Raw genomic sequence first — 24733 nt, 5'->3', positions numbered from 1 at the left:
AGGGAGGGAGAGCGAGCGAGGGGTAGAGTGAGGGAGAGCGAGCGAGGGGGGGAGGTAGTGAAAGCGAGCGAGAGGGGAGGGAGAGCGAGAGGGGAGGGGGAGAGCGAGGGTGAGCGAAAGGAGGGAGAGCGAGATGGGAGGGGGAGAGCGAGGGTGAGCGAAAGGAGGGAGAGCGAGGCAGAGGGAGAGTGAGTGAGGCAGAGGGAGGACAAGCGAGGCAGAGGGAGGACAAGCGAGGCAGAGGGAGGACAAGCGAGTCAGAGGGAGGACAAGCGAGGCAGAGGGAGGACAAGCGAGGCAGAGGGAGGACAAGCGAGGTGGAGGGAGAGAGGGTGAGGAGGAGGGAGGGAGAGCGGGTGAAGGGGAGGAAACGAGAGAGAGGGAGGGAGAGCGAGAGAGGGAGGGAGAGCGAGGGGGAGAGCGAGAGAGAGGGAGGGAGAGCGAGGGAGAGAGCGAGAGAGGCGGAGGGAGGGAGGGAGAGCCAGCGAGAGAGGCGGAGGGAGGGAGAGCGAGGCGGAGGGAGGGTGAGCGAAAGGAGGGTGAGCGAAAGGAGGGTGAGCGAAAGGAGGGTGAGCGAAAGGAGGGTGAGCGAAAGGAGGGTGAGCGAAAGGAGGGTGAGCGAAAGGAGGGAGAGCGAAAGGAGGGAGAGCAAGGCAGAGGGAGGGAGAGAGAGGCAGAGGGAGGTCAAGTGAGGCGGAGGGAGGGAGAGCTGGGGAGGGGGTGGGAGGGAGAGCGAGCGAGGTGGAGAGAGAGCGAGGGGGGAGGGAGCGAGAGCGGGTGAAGGGGAGGAAGCGGGAGGGAGGGAGAGCGAGAGGGAGGGAGGGAGAGCGAGAGGCGGAGAGAGAGCGAGGGGGAGAGAGGCGGAGGGAGAGCGAGGGGGAGCGAGCGGGAGGGTGAGGGAGGCAGAGGGAGGGAGAGCTGGGGAGGGGGAGAGAGGGAGAGCTGGGGAGGGGGTGGAAGGGAGAGCGAGCGAGGCGGAGAGAGGGCGAGGAGGAGGGAGGGAGAGCGGGTGAAGGGGAGGAAAGCGAGAGGGGAGGGGGAGAGGGAGGGAGAGCGAGGGAGAGAGCGAGCGAGAGAGGCGGAGGGAGGGAGATTGAGGCAGAGGGAGAGAGCGAGCAAGAGAGGCGGAGGGAGGGAGAGTGAGAGGGAGGGGGAGAGCGAGGGTGAGCGAGCGGGAGGGTGAGCGAAAGGAGGGAGAGCGAGGCAGAGGGAGGACAAGCGAGGCGGAGGGAGAGCTGGGGAGGGAGGGAGAGCGAGCGAGGGGGAGGGGGAGAGCGGGTGAAGGGGAGGGAGGGAGAGCAAGAGGGAGGGAGAGCCAGAGGGGAGGGGGTGAGCGAAAGGAGGGAGAGCGAGCGAGGCGGAGGGAGGGAGAGCGAGCAAGAGAGCTGGGGAGGGGGAGGGAGAGCGAGGCGGAGGGAGGGGAGGGAGGGAGAGCATGCGAGGCGGAGGGAGGGAGGGAGAGCGAGCGAGAGAGGCGGAGGGAGGGGGAACTGGGGAGGGAGAGCGTGCGAGGCGGAGGGATGGAGGGAGGGAGTGTGAGCGAGAGGGGCGGAGGGAGGGAGAGTGAGAGGCGGAGGGAGGGGGAGAGTGAGGGTGCGAGGCGGAGGGAGGGAGAGCGAGCGAGAGAGGCGGAGGGAGGGGGAACTGGGGAGGGCGAGCGTGCGAGGTGGAGGAGGGAGGGAGGGAGAGCGAGAGAGGCGGAGGGTGGGAGAGCGAGCGAGAGGGAGGGAGAGCGAGCGTGCGAGGCGGAGGGAGGGAGAGCGAGGGTGCGAGGCGGAGGGAGGGAGAGCGAGCGAGAGGCGGAGGGAGGAGGGAGAGCGTGTGAGAGGCGGAGGGAGGGAGGGAGAGCGTGTGAGGTGGAGGGAGGGAGGGAGAGCGAGCGAGAGAGGCGGAGGGAGAGCGAGCGAGCGAGAGAGGCGGAGGGAGAGCGAGCGAGAGAGGCGGAGGGAGAGCGAGCGAGAGAGGCGGAGGGAGAGCGAGCGAGAGAGGCGGAGGGAGGGAGGGAGAGCGAGCGAGAGGGGGAGGAGGGAGGGAGAGCTAGCGTGCGAGGCGGAGGGAGGGAGAGCGAGCGAGAGGGGCGGAGGGAGGGAGAGCGAGTGAGAGGGGCGGAGGGAGGGAGAGCGAGCGAGAGAGGTGGAGGGAGGGAGGGAGGGAGAGCGAGCGAGAGGGGCGGAGGAGGGGAGAGCGAGAGGGAGGGGGAGAGCGAGGGTGAGCGAGCGGGAGGGAGAGCGGGTGAGAGAGGCGGAGGGAGGGAGAGCGGGTGAGAGAGGCGGAGGGAGGGAGAGCGTGCGAGGCCGAGGGAGGGAGAGTGAGCGAGAGAGGCGGAGGGAGGGAGAGCGAGCAAGAGAGGCGGAGGGAGGGAGAGCGAGAGGGAGGGGGGTGAACGAGCGGGAGGGTGAGCGAAAGGAGGGAGGGAGAGCGAGGCGGAGGGAGGGAGAGCGAGGAGGAGGGAGGGAGAGCTGGGGAGAGTGAACGAAAGGAGGGAGAGCAAGGCGGAGGGAGGGAGAGCAAGGCGGAGGGAGGGAGAGCGAGGCAGAGGGAGGGAGAGCTGGGTAAGGGGAGGTAGAAACTATTACACTCAACTGAACGACTTGATTAGTGTAGTGTTAGCTAGCTACATAGTTGTCTTTGCTGTCTTCGTATCCAAGATAATTGTGTAGTTTAGAGCGTGTAGTCTTAGAGTGATTATCTTAATTTACTGAGGTTAGCTAGCCAGCTATTTGTCGTCCTTAACGTAGGAGACACTGCTAGCTAGCCAACAGCTAGCCAACGTCTACTGAATAGAACTTCCGCACTCAACAACCCGGTCGCATTCCGCTTCGCTCCACAGGTAGTATCACATTTTTCATTTCATTTCATTACAGCACAACGGTTTGATTTGTTTGATCGTAGCTAGCTACATAGCCGTCTGTGTATCAAAGATAATTGTTGTCGTTCTTTTAACGCAACGTAATGTAATCAACACTGCTAGCTAGCCAGCTAGCCCCCGAATAGCAGCACTGTAGAAACTATTACACTCAACGGAACAACTTGATTAGTGTAGTGTCAACAACGCAGCCACTGCCAGCTAGCCTACAAAGTCAACAACGCAGCCACTGCCAGCTAGCCTACTTCAGCAGTACTGTATCATTTTAATCATTTTAGTCAATAAGATTCTTGCTACGTAAGCTTAACTTTCTGAACATTTGAGACGTGTAGTCCACTTGTCATTCCAATCTCCTTGCATTAGCGTAGCCTCTTCTGTAGCCTGTCAACTATGTGTCTGTCTATCCCTGTTCTCTCCTCTCTGCACAGACCATACAAACGCTCCACACCGCGTGGCCGCTGCCACCCTAATCTGGTGGTCCCAGCGCGCACGACCCACGTGGAGTTCCAGGTCTCCGGTAGCCTCTGGAACTGCCGATCTGCAGCCAACAAGGCAGAGTTCATCTCAGCCTATGCCTCCCTCCAGTCCCTCGACTTCTTGGCACTGACAGAAACATGGATCACCACAGATAACACTGCTACTCCTACTGCTCTCTCTTCGTCCGCCCACGTGTTCTCACACACCCCGAGAGCTTCTGGTCAGCGGGGTGGTGGCATCGGGATCCTTATCTCTCCCAAGTGGTCATTCTCTCTTTCTCCCCTTACCCATCTGTCTATCGCCTCCTTTGAATTTCATGCTGTCACAGTTACCAGCCCTTTCAAGCTTAACATCCTTATCATTTATCGCCCTCCAGGTCCCCTCGGAGAGTTCATCAATGAGCTTGATGCCTTGATAAGCTCCTTTCCTGAGGACGGCTCACCTCTCACAGTTCTGGGCGACTTTAACCTCCCCACGTCTACCTTTGACTCATTCCTCTCTGCCTCCTTCTTTCCACTCCTCTCCTCTTTTGACCTCACCCTCTCACCTTCCCCCTACTCACAAGGCAGGCAATACGCTCGACCTCATCTTTACTAGATGCTGTTTTTCCACTAACCTCATTGCAACTCCCCTCCAAGTCTCCGACCACTACCTTGTATCCTTTTCCCTCTCGCTCTCATCCAACACTTCCCACACTGCCCCTACTCGGATGGTATCGCGCCGTCCCAACCTTCGCTCTCTCTCCCCGCTACTCTCTCCTCTTCCATCCTATCATCTCTTCCCTCTGCTCAAACCTTCTCCAACCTATCTCCTGATTCTGCCTCCTCAACCCTCCTCTCCTCCCTTTCTGCATCCTTTGACTCTCTATGTCCCCTATCTTCCAGGCCGGCTCGGTCCTCCCCTCCCGCTCCGTGGCTTGACGACTCATTGCGAGCTCACAGAACAGGGCTCCGGGCAGCCGAGCGGAAATGGAGGAAAACTCGCCTCCCTGCGGACCTGGCATCCTTTCACTCCCTCCTCTCTACATTTTCCTCCTCTGTCTCTGCTGCTAAAGCCACTTTCTACCACTCTAAATTCCAAGCATCTGCCTCTAACCCTAGGAAGCTCTTTGCCACCTTCTCCTCCCTCCTGAATCCACCTCCCCTCCCCCTCCTCCCTCTCTGCAGATGACTTCGTCAACCATTTTGAAAAGAAGGTCGACGACATCCGATCCTCGTTTGCTAAGTCAAACGACACCGCTGGTTCTGCTCACAGTGCCCTACCCTGTGCTCTGACCTCTTTCTCCCCTCTCTCTCCAGATGAAATCTCGCGTCTTGTGACGGCCGGCCGCCCAACAACCTGCCCGCTTGACCCTATCCCCTCCTCTCTTCTCCAGACCATTTCCGGAGACCTTCTCCCTTACCTCACCTCGCTCATCAACTCATCCCTGACAGCTGGCTACGTCCCTTCCGTCTTCAAGAGAGCGAGAGTTGCACCCCTTCTGAAAAAACCTACACTCGATCCCTCCGATGTCAACAATTACAGACCAGTATCCCTTCTTTCTTTTCTCTCCAAAACTCTTGAACGTGCCGTCCTTGGCCAGCTCTCCCGCTATCTCTCTCTGAATGACCTTCTTGATCCAAATCAGTCAGGTTTCAAGACTAGTCATTCAACTGAGACTGCTCTCCTCTGTATCACGGAGGCGCTCCGCACTGCTAAAGCTAACTCTCTCTCCTCTGCTCTCATCCTTCTAGATCTATCGGCTGCCTTCGATACTGTGAACCATCAGATCCTCCTCTCCACCCTCTCCGAGTTGGGCATCTCCGGCGTGGCCCACGCTTGGATTGCGTCCTACCTGACAGGTCGCTCCTACCAGGTGGCGTGGCGAGAATCTGTCTCCTCACCACGCGCTCTCACCACTGGTGTCCCCAGGGCTCTGTTCTAGGCCCTCTCCTATTCTCGCTATACACCAAGTCACTTGGCTCTGTCATAACCTCACATGGTCTCTCCTATCATTGCTATGCAGACGACACACAATTAATCTTCTCCTTTCCCCTTCTGATGACCAGGTGGCGAATCGCATCTCTGCATGTCTGGCAGACATATCAGTGTGGATGACGGATCACCACCTCAAGCTGAACTTTGGCAAGACGGAGCTGCTCTTCCTCCCGGAGAAGGACTGCCCGTTCCATGATCTCGCCATCACGGTTGACAACTCCATTGTGTCCTCCTCCCAGAGCGCTAAGAACCTTGGCGTAATCCTGGACAACACCCTGTCGTTCTCAACTAACATCAAGGCGGTGGCCCGTTCCTGTAGGTTCATGCTCTACAACATCCGCAGAGTACGACCCTGCCTCACACAGGAAGCGGCACAGGTCCTAATCCAGGCACTTGTCATCTCCCGTCTGGATTACTGCAACTCGCTGTTGGCTGGGCTCCCTGCCTGTGCCATTAAACCCCTACAACTCATCCAGAACGCCGCAGCCCGTCTAGTGTTCAACCTTCCCAAGTTCTCTCACGTCACCCCGCTCCTCCGCTCTCTCCACTGGCTTCCAGTTGAAGCTCGCATCCGCTACAAGACCATGGTGCTTGCCTACGGAGCTGTGAGGGGAACGGCACCTCAGTACCTCCAGGCTCTGATCAGGCCCTACACCCAAATAAGGGCACTGCGTTCATCCACCTCTGGCCTGCTCGCCTCCCTACCACTGAGGAAGTACAGTTCCCGCTCAGCCCAGTCAAAACTGTTCGCTGCTCTGGCTCCCCAATGGTGGAACAAACTCCCTCACGACGCCAGGACAGCGGAGTCAATCACCACCTTCCGGAGACACCTGAAACCCCACCTCTTTAAGGAATACCTAGGATAGGATAAAGTAATCCTTCTCACCCCCCTTAAAATATGTAGATGCACTATTGTAAAGTGGCTGTTCCACTGGATGTCATAAGGTGAATGCACCAATTTGTAAGTCGCTCTGGATAAGAGCGTCTGCTAAATGACTTAAATGTAATGTAATGTAGGTAGAGAGAGTGAGCATGAGGGAGAGAGGGAGGGCGAGCGAGCAGGAGGCAGAGGGAGGGAGAGCGAGCAAGAGAGGCGAGAGAGAGGTCGAGGGAGCAAAGAGAGGGCTGAGAGAGGACAGTGAGAAAGGGAAAAGGAGAGGCAGTTCCATCTCTCCATCACTGTTTTTTCCTCTGTGTAGACCGGCCACTCGGCTGCTGGCTAACACACTCCCTCAGGTACACGCTCGCTAACTCCCTGCACCGGATGACTCACAGTGCCCCTTTGTTTTATTAACTGCTATTATTATCAGACATATTCCCCTGATGAATGGACTGCCTCATCATTACTCAAGATTCAGGCTGCTGGGGTGTTTCCTTCTGTTGTGATGGATGCCTGGAGGTTGGTCGTGGAGATGTATTGCTACCTGAAGATGTACATGACGGGGTCTTAATGGTGTGTCTGTCTGCAAAGGGTTGAGAGTCTATCCTGCTGAGCATACAACACACACCTCACAGCCTGTGTCTTAATGGTGTGTGTGTGTGTGTGTGTGTGTGTGTGTGTGTGTGTGTGTGTGTGTGTGTGTGTGTGTGTGTGTGTGTGTGTGTGTGTGTGTGTGTGTGTGTGTGTGTGTGTGTGTGTGTGTGTGTGTGTGTGTGTGCAGACGGTTCAGAACATGGTGGTCCCTGTAGAGGGTCCAGCTGCAGCAGGGAGAGAAGTCCTGGAGTTTTACAACCCTGACATCCTGGATATCAAGGAGTGAGACCCTCCAGGTAGGGATTCTGGAGAACACACACGCTTAGCATGCATGCACGTGCGGTGTACATTATGTGACCATACCTGCACCTACACAGAACACCCACACAAACACCCTTCAACCTAACCGCCTGGCCAGTCCAGGCGTAACTCTGAGCCTTCAGATGTTCCTCCTGACGTAACACTGGAGACTAACCTGAGAATCAGACCTGCTGCACCCACTTTGTGAAACTGTGTGTGTGTGTCGGTGTGTCTGTGTGTGTGTTAAAATGAGTGAGTGTGTTACAAGCTAGAGGTGCTCTGCTGGGGTCAACCTGGCTCTCCGGTGTGTCTGGCCCTCCTCGGGGTCCCTGGTCGGGGATTTTGGCCCTCCTGGTGAGGTCATGTCCGTAATCAATCCACTGGGGTGCTTCCTAGGTGGTGTGATGTGTCTGTGTGGAGGCTTTGGCCCAAATTGACAGCAGCTTTTATGGTAATAATTGTGATTGAAGTGTGATTTTCTGGCTGACTCTGGTACACGTTGCCCTCGTTGCCATTCATTTACGGTCTCATTTGTTCCCCTTCATCAGGGCTGCGTTCCAAATGGCACCCCATTCCCTTCATGGTGCATTTATTATTCTCCCTGTCTGGGTGGTACAAAGTACAGGACACTGATTATTCTCCTTGTCTGGGTGGTACAAAGTACAGGACACTGATTTTTCTCCCTGTCTGGGTGGTACAAAGTACAGGACACTGATAATTCTCCCTGTCTGGGTGGTACAAAGTACAGGACACTGATTATTCTCCCTGTCTGGGTGGTACAAAGTACAGGACACTGATTATTCTCCCTGTCTGGGTGGTACAAAGTACAGGACACTGATTATTCTCCCTGTCTGGGTGGTACAAAGTACAGGACACTGATTATTCTCCCTGTCTGGGTGGTACAAAGTACAGGACACTGATTATTCTCCCTGTCTGGGTGGTACAAAGTACAGGACACTGATTATTCTCCCTGTCTGGGTGGTACAAAGTACAGGACACTGATTATTCTCCCTGTCTGGGTTGTACAAAGTACAGGACACTGATTATTCTCCTTGTCTGGGTGGTACAAAGTACAGGACACTGATTATTCTCCCTGTCTGGGTGGTACAAAGTACAGGACACTGATTATTCTCCCTGTCTGGGTGGTACAAAGTACAGGACACTGATTATTCTCCCTGTCTGGGTGGTACAAAGTACAGGACACTGATTATTCTCCCTGTCTGGGTGGTACAAAGTACAGGACACTGATTATTCTCCCTGTCTGGGTGGTACAAAGTACAGGACATTGATTATTCTCCCTGTCTGGGTGGTACAAAGTACAGGACACTGATTATTCTCCCTGTCTGGGTGGTACAAAGTACAGGACACTGATTATTCTCCTTGTCTGGGTTGTACAAAGTACAGGACACTGATTATTCTCCTTGTCTGGGTGGTACAAAGTACAGGACACTGATTATTCTCCCTGTCTGGGTGGTACAAAGTACAGGACACAGATTTATTGGAAGGGTATTTACATAAGGACTTCTTTGCACTTGAATAACCCACACATACTGCTTTTCTAAACAACAACTGGAAGACAATGGACATTTCAACTTGTGGTTGTTGTACTGCTTATGAATATGTACAGCCTAAGATAACGTGACCCGCCTAGGAAAGTCATTCACCAGACACACTCATGGAGTGTCATGCAGTAAATGAATGGTAGTGACGATGTTGATATGTTTCCAATGTGAGTTCAAGGAAACTGGTGTGGTTGTTGTTGTTGTCAACGTTGGAGCTGGAAAGGCGCTGGCGGTGGCCAGAGCTGCGGGGGTCACAGCCGTTGCCCAAATAACAGACGTCAACGAACTGAAGAAACTGGTGAGTAACCTCCCTCTCTCTCTCTGGCATTCACCTACTTTTTAGACAATCATAACCTGCAGATTTTACTCCTTGCTTTCTCCCTGATTGTTTACCCTGCAATCACTACCTGTTGATTTTACTCTCTCTCTCTCTCTCTCTCTCTCTCTCTCTCTCTCTCTCTCTCTCTCTCTCTCTCTCTCTCTCTCTCTCTCTCTCTGTCTCTCTGTCTCTCTGTCTCTCTGTCTCTCTCTCTCTCTGTCTCTCTCTATCTCTGTGTGTTTGTCTCTCAAGCTTCTTTTTCTCCAGTAAATTCATACTTCTTAGACGTCTAATCAGAAAAACCCACAATGAGTTCAGAATCAAACATCAGCCACTAAATCAAGAGAAATGGTAGAAAGTGAATGGCTTCTTCCCACAGACAGTAAAGTTTAGGGAGGAAAAGGCAGTTCACTCCTTATGAGTTCTCCGTGAGTAACAGCAAATGAATGAAGCTAGCGAGTTCCCTGCCGACAAAAGTGTTTACTCTTCGAGACTCCAACTGGGAGATGAGAGGAATTATGCACTCTCAAGGCAGGTTTCTCTCTCTGTCTCTCTCCTCTCTCTCTCTCTCCCCTCTCCCCCATCTCTCTCTCTTTCTCTTTCTCTTTCTCTCTCTCTCTCTTTCGCTCTCTCTCTCTTTCGCTCTCTCTCTCTTTCACTCTCTCTCTCTCTCTCTCTTTCGCTCTCTCTCTCTTTCTCTCTCTCTCTCTCTCTCTCTCTCTCTCTCTCTCTCTCTCTCTCTCTCTCTCTCTCTCTCTCTCTCTCTCTCTCGCTCTCCTTCCATTATTTCACATACGTTCCACAATACTCTCTTTCTTCTTCATCAACTTCTGAAGTAACTTAGTAAACCGCCCACCCCTCCGTAATCATCAGTGGTCGACTGCAGCCGACACGGGCCCATTTATTTGATTTGATTTATTTAACCCTTATTTTACCAGTTAAGTTGCATGAGAACACATTCTCATTTACAGCAACGACCTGGGGAATAGTTACAGGGGAGAGGGGGGATGAATGAGCCAATTGGAAGCCAGGGATGACAAACATGGCGGTTTGGTTCCCATTACTGTGGTTGTGGCCCTAGCCCCAGCTCTTTAAATAAACAGTCCCCCTCGGTAACCGCAGTCGCACTCTCATAACACGTCTCCTCTTCCCTAATGTACAGCACGCGAGCCCACGCTTGGCCCAGCCTGGGCCTAGTTTGATGGACAGGTCCCTCCATCCCTCTTTTACTCCCTCCCTTCATCTCTCTCTCACCAGCTGTGATGGATGTCCCAGGTCTGGTTTCTCACCCAGACACAACTTGGCCAAACAAACCAGCTTGCGGTGAAGTCCATCAGGCTCAGCCCAGAGATGTGTATAATAGTGTAGAACAGCCATTGATATGGATGACAGACACACCCCTGCCCGCACATGCAGGGCATTCGGCCAGGGCTCACTTATCATGCTGGAAAGAGAGAGAGAGCAGAGGGAGAGAAGGAGAGAAAAGAGAGATGGCCAGGTTGGGATCTCATCAGCCCTATGTTAGTTCTGGGATTGACTGGGACCCGATTCCCTATATAGTGCACTACTATTGACCAGAGCCCAGGTGTAGTGCACTATCATAGGAAATAGGTTGCCATTCTGGACGCAGCCTGGAGCTCCTGTGATCTACCTGAAAGAGAAGCAGACGGCCTGGACCCTCATCATCCGTCTCTGACAGCTAATTGTTGAACTTCTCTGATTGCTGTAATTACTCACAGCCGGGCGGCGGGTGTGTGCTGGGATTGTGCGTGCGTGCGTGTGTGTGCGGCGTGGCTTGTTTAGAATAGAGTATTCCGTTTGAGCTTTTAATGTGCAGTTTAGAATGAAATTGGCAGATCCATTTTCTCTAGAGATGAACTACAATGATTGTGCCAAGTCACACATCTCGATGAGTGTGGAATGTGGATCAATTACATTTATACCGATGCACGTTGTTACGATGTTACCTCCAACCATGAACCTGAATCTCTGGTTTTGTGTGTCTGTGTGTTTGTACCTGTGTGTCTGTGTGTTTGTACCTGTGTGTGTAGATTGTAGAGCTTGAGAAGGAGGTTACAGAGCTGAAGAGGTGAGATTGAGGTGAAGAGAGAAGCAAATGTGGAGGTAAGAGAGATCCAGGAACAGTTTACACTACCCTCAATCCTAACCACAGATCTAAGAACAGTTTACACTACCCTCAATCCAACCACAGATCTAAGAACAGTTTACACTACCCTCAATCCTAACCACAGATCTAGGAACAGTTTACCCTTCCCTATCCTCAAAATATCAGACTCGAGACTAGTGGTTAGGGTCAGCTTCTACTTCCATCCATCCCTTAAACCCAATGGCTGTATTCCAATAACCACACTATCATACCACTTAGACTGCGTAAAATATATAGATAGTGTACATGGCTACAATACGTGGTAGTGTGGTTATTGGAACATGGCCCTTTATCTGTCTGTTTCTTCTCAGTGTCGTATTGAGGAGAGGCAGGAGCAGCAGCATGGCCTGCCGGTCCAGATGAGGGAGCAGTGTGGGGAGTACGAGGGGCTGCTGGGTCAGACGATCGCCCCGGACATCGAGATCGCTGCCTACAGGTGAGACCTTTCACTGATGTGTTTCACTGACAGGGCCCCATGCACAACAACAGTTAACATACAGTGTGATCATCAAGGCCTCTGTAGTAGTGAAAAAGATGGAGAGGTCCTGCATCATTTACTTATGGGCTTGTTCAGGAAGGAAACTGAAGTACCCAAAACACATGAAAAAGTACACTTGGAAAGACCATGACTAACCTTAATATAATATTCTCTGTAGTTTTACAATGACAATAGCATCTTCAGATGACATGATGTTGACCTAATATTTTACATTTTCTTCACAATATTTGTGTAGCCCTACATTGTGAACGTGTGAGTAGTATGGGTGGCAGAATGTCACCTGGAAATCCCCATATCCATAATATCCATATTAAGACATTCCTGAGGACAAAGGCCTGACATCCAAGGTCATCCTGGGTCACAGGAAACAGGCCCTACGACAGTCCGAGAAAACACGATGAAATTTCCTGTCCGGTGTCCATGAAGAAGTTTTTGTATTTCTGTCTTACTGCCCTCCTGTTTTGTCTTGTGTCCCTGTCTGTGTCCCTGTCTGTGTCCCTGTCTGTGTCCCTGTCTGTGTCCCTGTCTGTGTCCCTGTCTGTCCTGTCTCTGTTTCCCTGTCTGTTTCCCTGTCTGTTTCCCTGTCTGTTTCCCTGTCTGTGTCCCTGTCTGTGTCCCTGTCTGTGTCCCTGTCTGTGTCCCTGTCTGTGTCCCTGTCTGTGTCCCTGTCTGTGTGTCCCTGTCTGTTTCCCTGTCTGTATCCCTGTCTGTGTCCCTGTCTGTGTCCCTGTCTGTGTCCCTGTCTGTGTCCCTGTCTGTTTCCCTGTCTGTGTCCCTGTCTGTGTCCCTGTCTGTGTCCCTGTCTGTCCGTCTCTGTTTCCCTGTCTGTTTCCCTGTCTGTTTCCCTGTCTGTTTCCCTGTCTGTGTCCCTGTCTGTGTCCCTGTCTGTGTCTGTCCCTCTGTCCCTCTGTCTCTCTGTCTCTCTGTCTCTCTGTCTGTCTCTCTGTCTCTCTGTCTCTCTGTCTCTCTGTCTCTCTGTCTCTCTGTCTCTCTGTCTCTCTGTCTGTCTGTCTGTCTGTCTGTCTGTCTGTCTGTCTGTCTGTCTGTCTGTCTGTCTGTCTGTCTGTCTGTCTGTCTGTCTGTCTGTCTGTCTGTCTGTCTGTCTGTCTGTCTGTCTGTCTGTCTGTCTGTCTGTCTGTCTGTCTGTCTGTCTGTCTGTCTGTCTGTCTGTCTGTGTCGTGTCTGTCTGTCTGTCTGTCTGTCTGTCTGTCTGTCCGTCTGTCTGTCTGTCTGTCTGTCTGTCTCCGTCTGTCTGTCTGTCTGTCTGTCTGTCTGTCTGTCTGTCTGTCTGTCCGCTCAACCATCTGGCATCCTGGTATGTAGAAGGATGCACTTTGCCCTTCCTGACCCCTACCTTTGGACAACCCTTCGCTCACCCCCTGCTGCTCTGAACACATCCTCGTGGCTCAGGAAGAGGCAGCCTTACACAGGCCTCATTAGAATGGACAGGGGGACCTCACACTGTTGGGACAATTGTTAAGCCACTTTATTATCCAGCCTGTTAATGTCAGCAGCCCCGTAACATAGTCAGCCTTACCAATGTAGCTTTCTTGAAATACTGGTCCCCCAACAGACTGTTCCAAAGACATAGACACACACAGACTCAAGACGCACACACACACATTTTCATTAACACACACGCACACACAAAAAATGTAGTCAAGGCGCAGGCAGACAGTCTGGGGGCCAAGTTGCCTAACTTTTTTACAGGGCTGTTTTGCCATCCATGATTAAAACCATGAATAAGAAATGAAAATCTGAGATGTTTTCTTCTCTCTGTGCTGCAGGACACTAGTGCCACCTGTAAAATGTATAGAGTCTAATGACACCTGTTAAATGTACACCGAGCGGGCGGAGCTAGCATGTTGGAGTGAACGGCTGTGCGTGACAGGCTCCTGCAACTTGTTTGCGAAATAATCTAATTTAACCTACTTTATGGCACTTTTTACAACAAACATTTTTTTCTAATACAAGATTGTAACTTTTTACATGAAAATGCCGTGTAATAAGCGACCAAAGGACAATAAATCCACAGCGGAGGCCTCCTCCCCACTAAACAACAAGACAGACATGGCGGGAGGCACATGCAACAACGTGACACTTACAGAACTTACCCGGGCTTTGGGGGAGCTACGTGTTGCTATAGCTGAGGATCTTAAGGCCACTATTGCTGAACTGGACACACAAATTGAGAGCATCATTTGAACGGTCGCTTCGCATGGCCAGAGTATTGTGGACCTTGAGAAAGCTTCTGAATTCAACGCTGGTAGGATCGACGAGTTAGAGAAGCTATGCACGTCATTGCAGGATAGTGTGCAGATGCTTTCTGTGAAAGTGGTGGACCTGGAGGGCCGATCCAGACGTAATAACCTTCGCGTTGTTGGTCTGGCAGAGGGGGTAGAGACGGGCTCTCGCCCCACCGACTTCTTCGCCAAGCTATTGAAGGATGCAATGGGATCGGATGTTTTGGATTCGGATCCCCAGCTGGACCGTGCACATCGCTCCCTTGTCCCAGTGCCTGGACCGGGCCAACGTCCTCGCCCAGTAATCATCTGTTGTCACAGTTTCAAGACCAAGGATCTTATCCTGCGTGAAGCTCGAATGAGGGGCAACCTGTCACATAAAGGGCACCCATTCCGTGTCTATGAGGATTATGCCCCCGATGTGGCAAAGCATCGCGCCGACTACAGAGATGTCATGACCAAACTCTACAAACTCCATCTTCGCCCAGCCTTACTCTTCCCTGCAAGACTAAGAATTACCCCGCCTTCCGGTGAGAAGATTTTGCTCTCCTCGGTTTTGGACGCAGAGAAGTTTATCCGGGGATATACACCAATCCCCCGTACAGGTTAGAGTGCCTTGTCATTGTGTGTTAGGGCCTGCTCATGGACTCAAATCCATACTATACCATATTGGGTGAAACCGTATTAAACGGGCTCAACAAGGGCTACCGAACATGTAAGATGCTGAGCAGACCAATGGATGGCGATCAGAGCTCTCATTTAATGTTAAATTCACTTTCATCCCGGCTGTGCTCAGAGCGATGCATATTTTTACTTCCAGGTTTGATCACTGACACCTTCGGATGGATATACTTATATTCCCCCATTTTTGTTTTGTATCGTTATTTATTTTACAATCCTTACATTATTCTTACTACCATGCCATTTTGTTTATTGCTTGCAGGGGACTGGGGATGATGGTTGGGCAGACGCAGACACCTGGTTAGCAAGTTGATGTTTTGTGCCGTTCTGCCTTTGTCTGGCCGTGGGCCTCTCTCCCGACTAGAGTCCCACCAGCCCTCTGTAGTGCTTATGTCTGTGTAGGTGTGCGTACATATAATTACTATTTGTACTTTATTACTATTTTCTCTTAGCATTTTATTATTATGTACGTGTATATTTTAAATCAGTGTAGATTGTTATTTTGGATGGATGGATGGATGGATGGATGTATGTATGTATGTATGTGTGTGTGTGTGTGTGTGTGTGTGTGTGTGTGTGTGTGTGTGTGTGTGTGTGTGTGTGTGTGTGTGTGTGTGTGTGTGTGTGTGTGTGTGTGTGTGTGTGTGTGTGTGTGTGTGTGTGTGTGTGTGTGTGTGTGTGTGGATGGATGGATGGATTTTTTTAATTTATTGGGGGGAACGTTTAATTTAGCAATCCTTGTTCCGATCTCCTGACCCACAGTATGTAAAGGTACGGCTGACTATGTCGGTTGCGGATGATTTATTTTTTGACCGGCAGTGCTTAGCAATATTATCTTGAGGCTATATCTTGCTTATCTCTGGGATTGACCCAGGATGACGCTTAAATGCGCAATATGTTTAAGTTGCAACTTATTCTGTTTAGGTTTATTAGATGCTAACTGAACACTTTATTCGCGGGAGCCTCCTCAGTTCATATGTTCGTAGAAGTTCTAGGATCGTGAGAGGTGAATGTATAGTTGGGATTTTATTTTTGTTTTACCTCTTGTTCGAGGTCGCGCCGTGCTTCTTTGGCATCGGCCAGACAATGGGCTTATTATTTTTATTTTTCCTGTTTTTCTCTCCTGTTTGTGCATGCCTGTTAAATGTGGGTCGATGGGGGGGTAAGTGTTGGAGAACAGGGTGGGAAGTAAAGGTGCTTGCAGGGGGGGAGGGGTGGGTTGGATACTGCTCGGGTGTAGGTGCTACATATGCTGATCGTGATGGTTTGGTGCGCTTTCTTACCTTTTTATCAAGTTACATGGTATGCAGGCCACCATAGGAACTACAAACGAGAGGAGGGCGGGGCTTACATTCACTTCCTGGAATGTCAAGGGTTTAAACGAACCAATTAAGAGGGGCAAGGTCCTAGCTCACTTGAAAGCACTCTCGTCTGATATTATATTTTTGCAAGAAACCCATCTGAAGAATAACTCTCATAGCAGACTTAAGTGTAGGTGGGTGGGGCAAGTGTATCACTCTAACTTCTCTGCCAAAACTAGAGGCACAGCGATTCTGGTACGGAAAGGAATTCCCTTTCTACATAAAACCACTATTGCGGATAAAGAGGGTCGGTATGTGATCGCAATAGGAGAAATCCACTCTACCTCAGTAACTCTACTAATTATCCATGGGCCAAACATTGATAACCTCTCTTTTTTTCAAAAGAGTCCTTGCCCTGATTCCAGATATCTCCCATACTAACCTGGTCATTGGAGGGGACCTTAACTATGTGCTAGACCAATATTTGGATAGATCCTCTACCCAGCGAACCCCAACCTCCTATTGAAATGAATTCTTGAATACCTACATAAAAAATTCAAACTTATTTGATATATGGAGGATCGCTAACCCTACGGGTAGGGAATACTCCTTTTACTCTCATGTTCACAAGGTTTACACTCGAATTGACTACTTTTTGTTGGATGCTAGACTACTCCCCTATACCTGTAATGTGAGGTATCATGATATTATAATCTCGGACCACAGTCCACTCACCTTCTCCCTGAGATTGGGTGACATTGTACCAAACGAGAGGGTCTGGAGGTTGAATCCTCAGTTCCTCACAGAACTAACATTCTGTGAATATCTTAAAACCAAATTACATTTTTCTTTGATACCAATGACAACACAGAGACTTCCCCAGCATTATTGTGGGAAACACTGAAGGCTTATCTGAGAGGCTGTATCGTCTCCTTTCAGGCTGCCAGGAGTAGGCAAAACAGAGGAAAACTGGAAGAACTAGAGGGACAAATTCACTTACTGGATAGGGAGAATGCTAGCCACCCATCTATGGAGAAACATAACAAAAATTACCTCTTTAAAAAATTTGAATCTAATCAGATTCTCTCAGCTAAAATTGCTACATCTTTTCTCTATGCCAAGCAAAAATATTTTGAGTTTGGTGACTAACCACACAAATTACTCGCCAGACAACTTCGAAAAAATGTGAGTGACCGAATGATTCACAAAGTTAAATCTGCATCTGGGGAATTACTCTCTTCACCCAAAGACATCAATGATAGATTCTGGCAGTTTTATGAGACTCTATATACATCTAAAGCGGATCCTAACCCCTTAATTATGCAAACATTTTTGGAGGACTGTAATCTTCCTGCCATGAACCAGGAAGATTCTAACTTCCTGAATAAGGAAATATCTCTTGATGAAAATTCGAGAAACAATTAAATCTCTAAAGAGTGGCAAGACCCTGGGCCCAGATGGATACCCTGGTGAATTCTATAAAACATTCAGCAACATGCTCTCTCCCTACCTGCACAAAATGTTGGTTCAGGCCAATGAGGATGGAGCTCTCCCTTCTACTTTGGACGAAGCATTCATTACAGTTATACATAAGAAGGGTAAAGATCTAGAAGAGGTAGGGTCATACAGACCAATATCTCTCCTTAATACAGAACAAAAGATTTTAGAAAAAATTCTGGCTATCAGGCTTAGCACTTTAATTGGCAAATTGGTCCATTCGGATCAGACCGGCTTTATCCCTAACAGAAACTCATTCTTCAATCTCAGGCGCCTCTTCAATATTATGTATTCTCATACATTTACATTTACATTTAAGTCATTTAGCAGACGCTCTTATCCAGAGCGACTTACAAATTGGTGCATTCACCTTATGACATCCAGTGGAACAGTCACTTTACAATAGTGCATCTAAATCTTAAAGGGGGGGTGAGAGGGATACTTATACTATCCTAGGTATTCCTTAAAGAGGTGGGGTTTCAGGTGTCTCCGGAAGGTGGTGATTGACTCCGCTGTCCTGGCATCGTGAGGGAGTTTGTTCCACCATTGGGGGGCCAGAGCAGCGAACAGTTTTGACTGGGCTGAGCGGGAGCTGTACTTCCTCAGTGGTAGGGAGGCGAGCAGGCCAGAGGTGGATGAACGCAGTGCCCTTGTTTGGGTGTAGGGCCTGATCAGAGCCTGGAGGTACTGAGGTGCCGTTCCCCTCACAGCTCCGTAGGCAAGCACCATGGTCTTGTAGCGGATGCGAGCTTCAACTGGAAGCCAGTGGAGAGAACGGAGGAGCGGGGTGACGTGAGAGAACTTGGGAAGGTTGAACACCAGACGGGCTGCGGCGTTCTGGATGAGTTGAAGGGGTTTAATGGCACAGGCAGGAAGCCCAGCCAACAGCGAGTTGCAGTAATCCAGACGGGAGATGACAAGTGCCTGGATTAGGACCTGCGCCGCTTCCTGTGTGATGTTGTAGAGCATGAACCTACAGGAACGGGCCACCGCCTTGATGTTGGTTGAGAACGACAGGGTGTTGTCCAGGATCACGCCAAGGTTCTTAGCACTCTGGGAGGAGGACACAATGGAGTTGTCAACCGTGATGGCGAGATCATGGAACGGGCAGTCCTTCCCCGGGAGGAAGAGCAGCTCCGTCTTGCCGAGGTTCAGCTTGAGGTGGTGATCCGTCATCCACACTGATATGTCTGCCAGACATGCAGAGATGCGATTCGCCACCTGGTCATCAGAAGGGGGAAAGGAGAAGATTAGTTGTGTGTCGTCTGCATAGCAATGATAGGAGAGACCATGTGAGGTTATGACAGAGCCAAGTGACTTGGTGTATAGCGAGAATAGGAGAGGGCCTAGAACAGAGCCCTGGGGACACCAGTGGTGAGAGCGCGTGGTGAGGAGACAGATTCTCGCCACGCCACCTGGTAGGAGCGACCTGTCAGGTAGGACGCAATCCAAGCGTGGGCCGCGCCGGAGATGCCCAACTCGGAGAGGGTGGAGAGGAGGATCTGATGGTTCACAGTATCGAAGGCAGCCGATAGATCTAGAAGGATGAGAGCAGAGGAGAGAGAGTTAGCTTTAGCAGTGCGGAGCGCCTCCGTGATACAGAGGAGAGCAGTCTCAGTTGAATGACTAGTCTTGAAACCTGACTGATTTGGATCAAGAAGGTCATTCAGAGAGAGATAGCGGGAGAGCTGGCCAAGGACGGCACGTTCAAGAGTTTTGGAGAGAAAAGAAAGAAGGGATACTGGTCTGTAATTGTTGACATCGGAGGGATCGAGTGTAGGTTTTTTCAGAAGGGGTGCAACTCTCGCTCTCTTGAAGACGGAAGGGACGTAGCCAGCTGTCAGGGATGAGTTGATGAGCGAGGTGAGGTAAGGGAGAAGGTCTCCGGAAATGGTCTGGAGAAGAGAGGAGGGGATAGGGTCAAGCGGGCAGGTTGTTGGGCGGCCGGCCGTCACAAGACGCGAGATTTCATCTGGAGAGAGAGGGGAGAAAGAGGTCAGAGCACAGGGTAGGGCAGTGTGAGCAGAACCAGCGGTGTCGTTTGACTTAGCAAACGAGGATCGGATGTCGTCAACCTTCTTTTCAAAATGGTTGACGAAGTCATCTGCAGAGAGGGAGGAGGGGGAGGGGGAGGAGGATTCAGGAGGGAGGAGAAGGTGGCAAAGAGCTTCCTAGGGTTAGAGGCAGATGCTTGGAATTTAGCGTGGTAGAAAGTGGCTTTAGCAGCAGAGACAGAGGAGGAAAATGTAGAGAGGAGGGAGTGAAAGGATGCCAGGTCCGCAGGGAGGCGAGTTTTCCTCCATTTCCGCTCGGCTGCCCGGAGCCCTGTTCTGTGAGCTCGCAATGAGTCATCGAGCCACGGAGCGGGAGGGGAGGACCGAGCCGGCCTGGAGGATAGGGGACATAGAGAGTCAAAGGATGCAGAGAGGGAGGAGAGGAGGGTTGAGGAGGCAGAATCAGGAGATAGGTTGGAGAAGGTTTGAGCGGAGGGAAGAGATGATAGGATGGAAGAGGAGAGAGTAGCGGGGGAGAGAGAGCGAAGGTTGGGACGGCGCGATACCATCCGAGTAGGGGCAGTGTGGGAGGTGTTGGATGAGAGCGAGAGGGAAAAGGATACAAGGTAGTGGTCGGAGACTTGGAGGGGAGTTGCAATGAGGTTAGTGGAAGAACAGCATCTAGTAAAGATGAGGTCGAGCGTATTGCTTGCCTTGTGAGTAGGGGGGGAAGGTGAGAGGGTGAGGTCAAAAGAGGAGAGGAGTGGAAAGAAGGAGGCAGAGAGGAAAGAGTCAAAGGTAGACGTGGGGAGGTTAAAGTCGCCTAGAACTGTGAGAGGTGAGCCGTCCTCAGGAAAGGAGCTTATCAAGGCATCAAGCTCATTGATGAACTCTCCGAGGGAACCTGGAGGGCGATAAATGATAAGGATGTTAAGCTTGAAAGGGCTGGTAACTGTGACAGCATGGAATTCAAAGGAGGCGATAGACAGATGGGTAAGGGGAGAAAGAGCGAATGACCACTTGGGAGAGATGAGGATCCCGGTGCCACCACCCCGCTGACCAGAAGCTCTCGGGGTGTGCGAGAACACGTGGGCGGACGAAGAGAGAGCAGTAGGAGTAGCAGTGTTGTCTGTGGTGATCCATGTTTCCGTCAGTGCCAAGAAGTCGAGGGACTGGAGGGAGGCATAGGCTGAGATGAACTCTGCCTTGTTGACCGCAGATTGGCAGTTCCAGAGGCTACCGGAGACCTGGAACTCCACGTGGGTCGTGCGCGCTGGGACCACCAGATTAGGGTGGCCGCGGCCACGCGGTGTGGAGCGTTTGTATGGTCTGTGAAGAGAGGAGAGAACAGGGATAAACAGACACATAGTTGACAGGCTACAGAAGAGGCTACGCTAATGCAAAGGAGATTGGAATGACAAGTGGACTACACGTCTCGAATGTTCAGAAAGTTAAGCTACGTAGCAAGAATCTTATTGACTAAAATTATTAAAATGATACAGTAACACATGGACAGACAGTGACACATTCCTGCATCTATCTTATCATTAGTCCAACAGTTCAGGTATTTTTATCCCTGTTTCGGTTGCTTCCGTTTAAGAAAAGTATTTCAACAGAATCTGTGGAATTAATACACCCTTGATCACATGTAAACACCATGTTGTATTCCTTCTCGCCTCTATGCACTCTCCTCCTCTCAACTTTTCCCCTCGTTTGTGGACTTCAATGCACAGCACATCAGTTGTATGTGACCGGGCAAAAAAAACTTTCCAAGACAAACCATGTCATAAACGCTACACACAGCCTACATCGTTGTCACCATATTAGCTAAAGTAACGTCCTAGTCAACATAGCTAACAGAACTAATGTGTTAGTAAACCTGCTACAATCATGCAGTAACATTACAGTTTTAAGTCAGTAAGAAGTTACACCGGTGGCAATAAATTAATAAAACCAGAAGCTTACCTCGACTTGGAAGAGTTCCAGTGATGTGTTGGAAAGTCATAGCCAGCTAGCTAACATAGCATCCATCGGTTTGAGCAGGGTGTTTCAGTAGGCTAAACTAGCCAGCTGCATTTGCAAGCTAAGTAAGTGAAATGGAGAAAAAAATACCTCAAATTTGTCTCTCGACGCTTCAGTCTGGTTTTAGACCCCATCATAGCACTGAGATTGCACTTGTGAAGGTGGTAGATTACCTTTTAATGGCGTCACACCGAGACTCTGCATCTGTCCTCATGCTAATAGACCTTAGGGCTGCTTTTGATACCATCGATCACCACATTCTTTTGGAGAGATTGGAAACCCAAATTGGTCTACACGGACAAGTTCTGGCCTGGTTTAGATCTCATCTGTTGGAAAGATATCAGTTTGTCTCTGTGGATGGTTTGTCCTCTGACAAATCAACTGTAAACTTCGGTATTCCACAAGGCTCTGTTTCAGGACCACTATTGTTTTCACTATATATTTTACCTCTTGGTGATGTCATTCGGAAACATAATGTTAACTTTCACTGCTATGCGGATGACACACAGCTGTACATTTCGATGAAACATGGTGAAGCCCCAGAAGTGCCCTAACCGGAAGCCTGTGTTTCAGACATAAGGAAGTGGATGGCGGCAAAGGTTCTACTTTTAAATTGTTCTAGGTCCTAAGAAACAGAGATATCTTCTGTTGGATCAGACAATTAATCTTGATGGTTGTACAGTCATCTCAAATAAAACCGTGAAGGGCATCTGTGTTACTCTGGACCCTGATCTCTCTTTTGATGAACATATCCAGACTGAAACCCCACCTCTTTAAGGAATACCTAGGATAGGATAAGTAATCCCTCTCACCCCCCCTTTAAGATTTAGATGCACTATTGTAAAGTGACTGTTCCACTGGATGTCATAAGGTGAATGCACCAATTTGTAAGTCGCTCTGGATAAGAGCGTCTGCTAAATGACTTAAATGTAAAATGTTAAATGTTTCAAGGACAGCTTTTTTCCATCTACGTAACATTGTAAAAATCTGAAACTTTCTGTCCAACAATGATGCAGAAAAATGAATCCATGCTTTTGTCACTTCTAGGTTAGACTACTACAATGCTCTACTTTCCGGCTACCTGGATAAAGCACTAAATAAACTCAGTTAGTGCTAAACACGGCTGCTAGAATCGTGACTAGAACCAAAAAATGTGATCATATTACTCCAGTGCTCGCCTCTCTACACTGGCTTCCTGTTAAGGCTAGGGCTGATTTCAAGGTTTTACTGCTAACCTAGAAAGCATTACATGGGCTTGCTCCTACGTATCTTACCGATTTGGTCCTACCGTCCATACTTATACATACGCTACGGTCACAAGACGCAGGCCTCCTTACTCTCCTTAGAATTTCTAAGCAAACAGCTGGAGGCAGGGCTTTCCCCTATAGAGATCCATTTTTATGGAATGGTCTGTCTATCCATGTGAGAGCCAAAGACTCTGTCTTAATCTTTAAGTCTTTATTGAAGACTCATCTCTTCAGTAGGTCTATGATTGAGTTTAGTCTGGCCCAGGAGTGTGAAGGTGAACGAAAAAGCACTGGAGCAACGAACCACCCTTGCTGTCTCTGCCTGGCCGGTTCCCCTTTCTCCACTGGGATTCTCTGCCTCTAACCCTATTACAGGGGCTGAGTCACTGGCTTTACTGGTGCTCTTCCATGCTGTCCCTGGGAGGGGTGTGTCACTTGAGTGGGTTGAGTCACTGACGGGATCTTCCTGTCCGGGTTGGCGCCCCCTCCTTGGGTTGTGCCGTGGCGGAGATCTTTGTGGGCTATACTCGGCCTTGTCTCAGGATGGTAAGTTGGTGGTTGAAGATATCCCGCTAGTGGTGTGGGGGCTGTGCTTGGCAAAGTGGGTGGGGTTATATCCTGCCTGTTTGGCCCTGTCCGGGCGTATCGTCGGTCGGGGCCACAATATTTCCTAACCCCCCCTGTCTCACCCTCCAATATTTATGCTGCTGTAGTTTATGTGTCGGGGGGCTAGAGTCAGTCTGCTATATCTGGAGAATTTCTCCTGTCTTATCTGGTGTCCTGTGTGAATATAAGTATGCTCTCTCTCTCTCTCTCTCTCTCTCTCTCTCTCTCTCTCTCTCTCTCTCTCTCTCTCTCTTTCTGTATTTCTTTCTTTCTCTCTCTCAGAGGACCTGAGCCCTAGGACCATGCCTCAGGACTACCTGGCATAATGACTCCTTTCTGTTCCCAGTCCACCTGGCTGTGCTGCTGCTCCAGTTTCAACTGTTCTGCCTGCGACTATGGAACCCTGACCTGTTCACCGGATGTGCTGCCTGTCCCGGACCTGCTGTTTTCAGCTCTCTAGAGACAGCAGGAGTGGTAGAGATACTCTGAATTATTGGCTATGAAAAGCCAACTGACATTTACTTCTGAGGTGCTGACCTGTTGCACCCTCGACATTTACTGTGATTATTATCATTTCACCCTGCTGGTCATCTATGAACATTTTAACATCTTGGCCATATTCTGTTATAATCTCCACCTGGCACAGCCAGAAGAGGACTGGCAACCCCTCATAGCCTGGTTCCTCTCTCGGTTTCTTCCTAGGTTCTGGCCTTTCTAGGGAATTCTTCCTAGCCACCATGCTTCTACACCTGCATTGCTTGCTGTTTGGTTGTTTTCTGTACAGCACTTTGTTACATCAGCTGATGTAAGAAGGGCTTTATAATTAAATTGGATTGATTGATTGATATGCACCTATGTTGTCAACTTTCATTAATAGGCTAGGTTGTAGCAACCCCATGATGGATGTAGGGAAAATTTGAGTATCATGTAGTAGCCTAAACCTATCGATGTTACTTTGAACTGGGTGAACGGAATATGAATGACAGCCATATAATATGCTGTAATAGAAATAAGGCCGTGCTCATGAAACAAATAAATAATCATCTTATCTCATCATAAACAGCACTGACCGCCACTGGTTTCTATAGAGGCTAGCCATGTTTCTATGGAGGCTAGCCATGTTTCTATGGTGGCTAGCCATGTTTCTATGGAGGCGAGACATGTTTCTATGGAGGCAAGACATGTTTCTATGGAGGCTAACCATGTTTCTATAGAGGCTAGCCATGTTTCTATGGAGGCTAGCCATGTTTCTATAGAGGCTAGCCATGTTTCTATGGAGGCTAGCCATGTTTCTATAGAGGCTAGCCATGTTTCTATAGAGGCTAGCCATGTTTCTATGGACGCTAGCCATGTTTCTATGGAGGCAAGACATGTTTCTATGGAGGCTAACCATGTTTCTATGGAGGCTAGCCATGTTTCTATAGAGGCTAGCCATGTTTCTATAGAGGCTAGACATGTTTCTATGGAGGCAAGACATGTTTCTATGGAGGCTAACCATGTT

General features: G+C 50.1%; 1 long non-coding RNA gene across 1 annotated transcript; it reads left to right on the top strand.

Moving 5' to 3' along the window:
- The first annotated feature begins 8870 nt into the window (after positions 1–8870).
- LOC123992439 lies at positions 8871–23562 on the top strand. Its single transcript, XR_006831249.1, has 4 exons — positions 8871–8954; positions 11027–11099; positions 11454–11578; positions 23515–23562. It is a non-coding gene; the product is annotated as an uncharacterized LOC123992439 (long non-coding RNA).
- Positions 23563–24733: the final 1171 nt, after the last annotated feature.

The sequence above is a fragment of the Oncorhynchus gorbuscha genome, linkage group LG13 (genome assembly GCF_021184085.1).
Source record: "Oncorhynchus gorbuscha isolate QuinsamMale2020 ecotype Even-year linkage group LG13, OgorEven_v1.0, whole genome shotgun sequence".
NCBI lineage: Eukaryota > Metazoa > Chordata > Actinopteri > Salmoniformes > Salmonidae > Oncorhynchus > Oncorhynchus gorbuscha.
The sequence above is the reverse complement of the archived record's forward strand: the minus strand, read 5'-3'. Positions and strand labels throughout refer to the sequence as shown.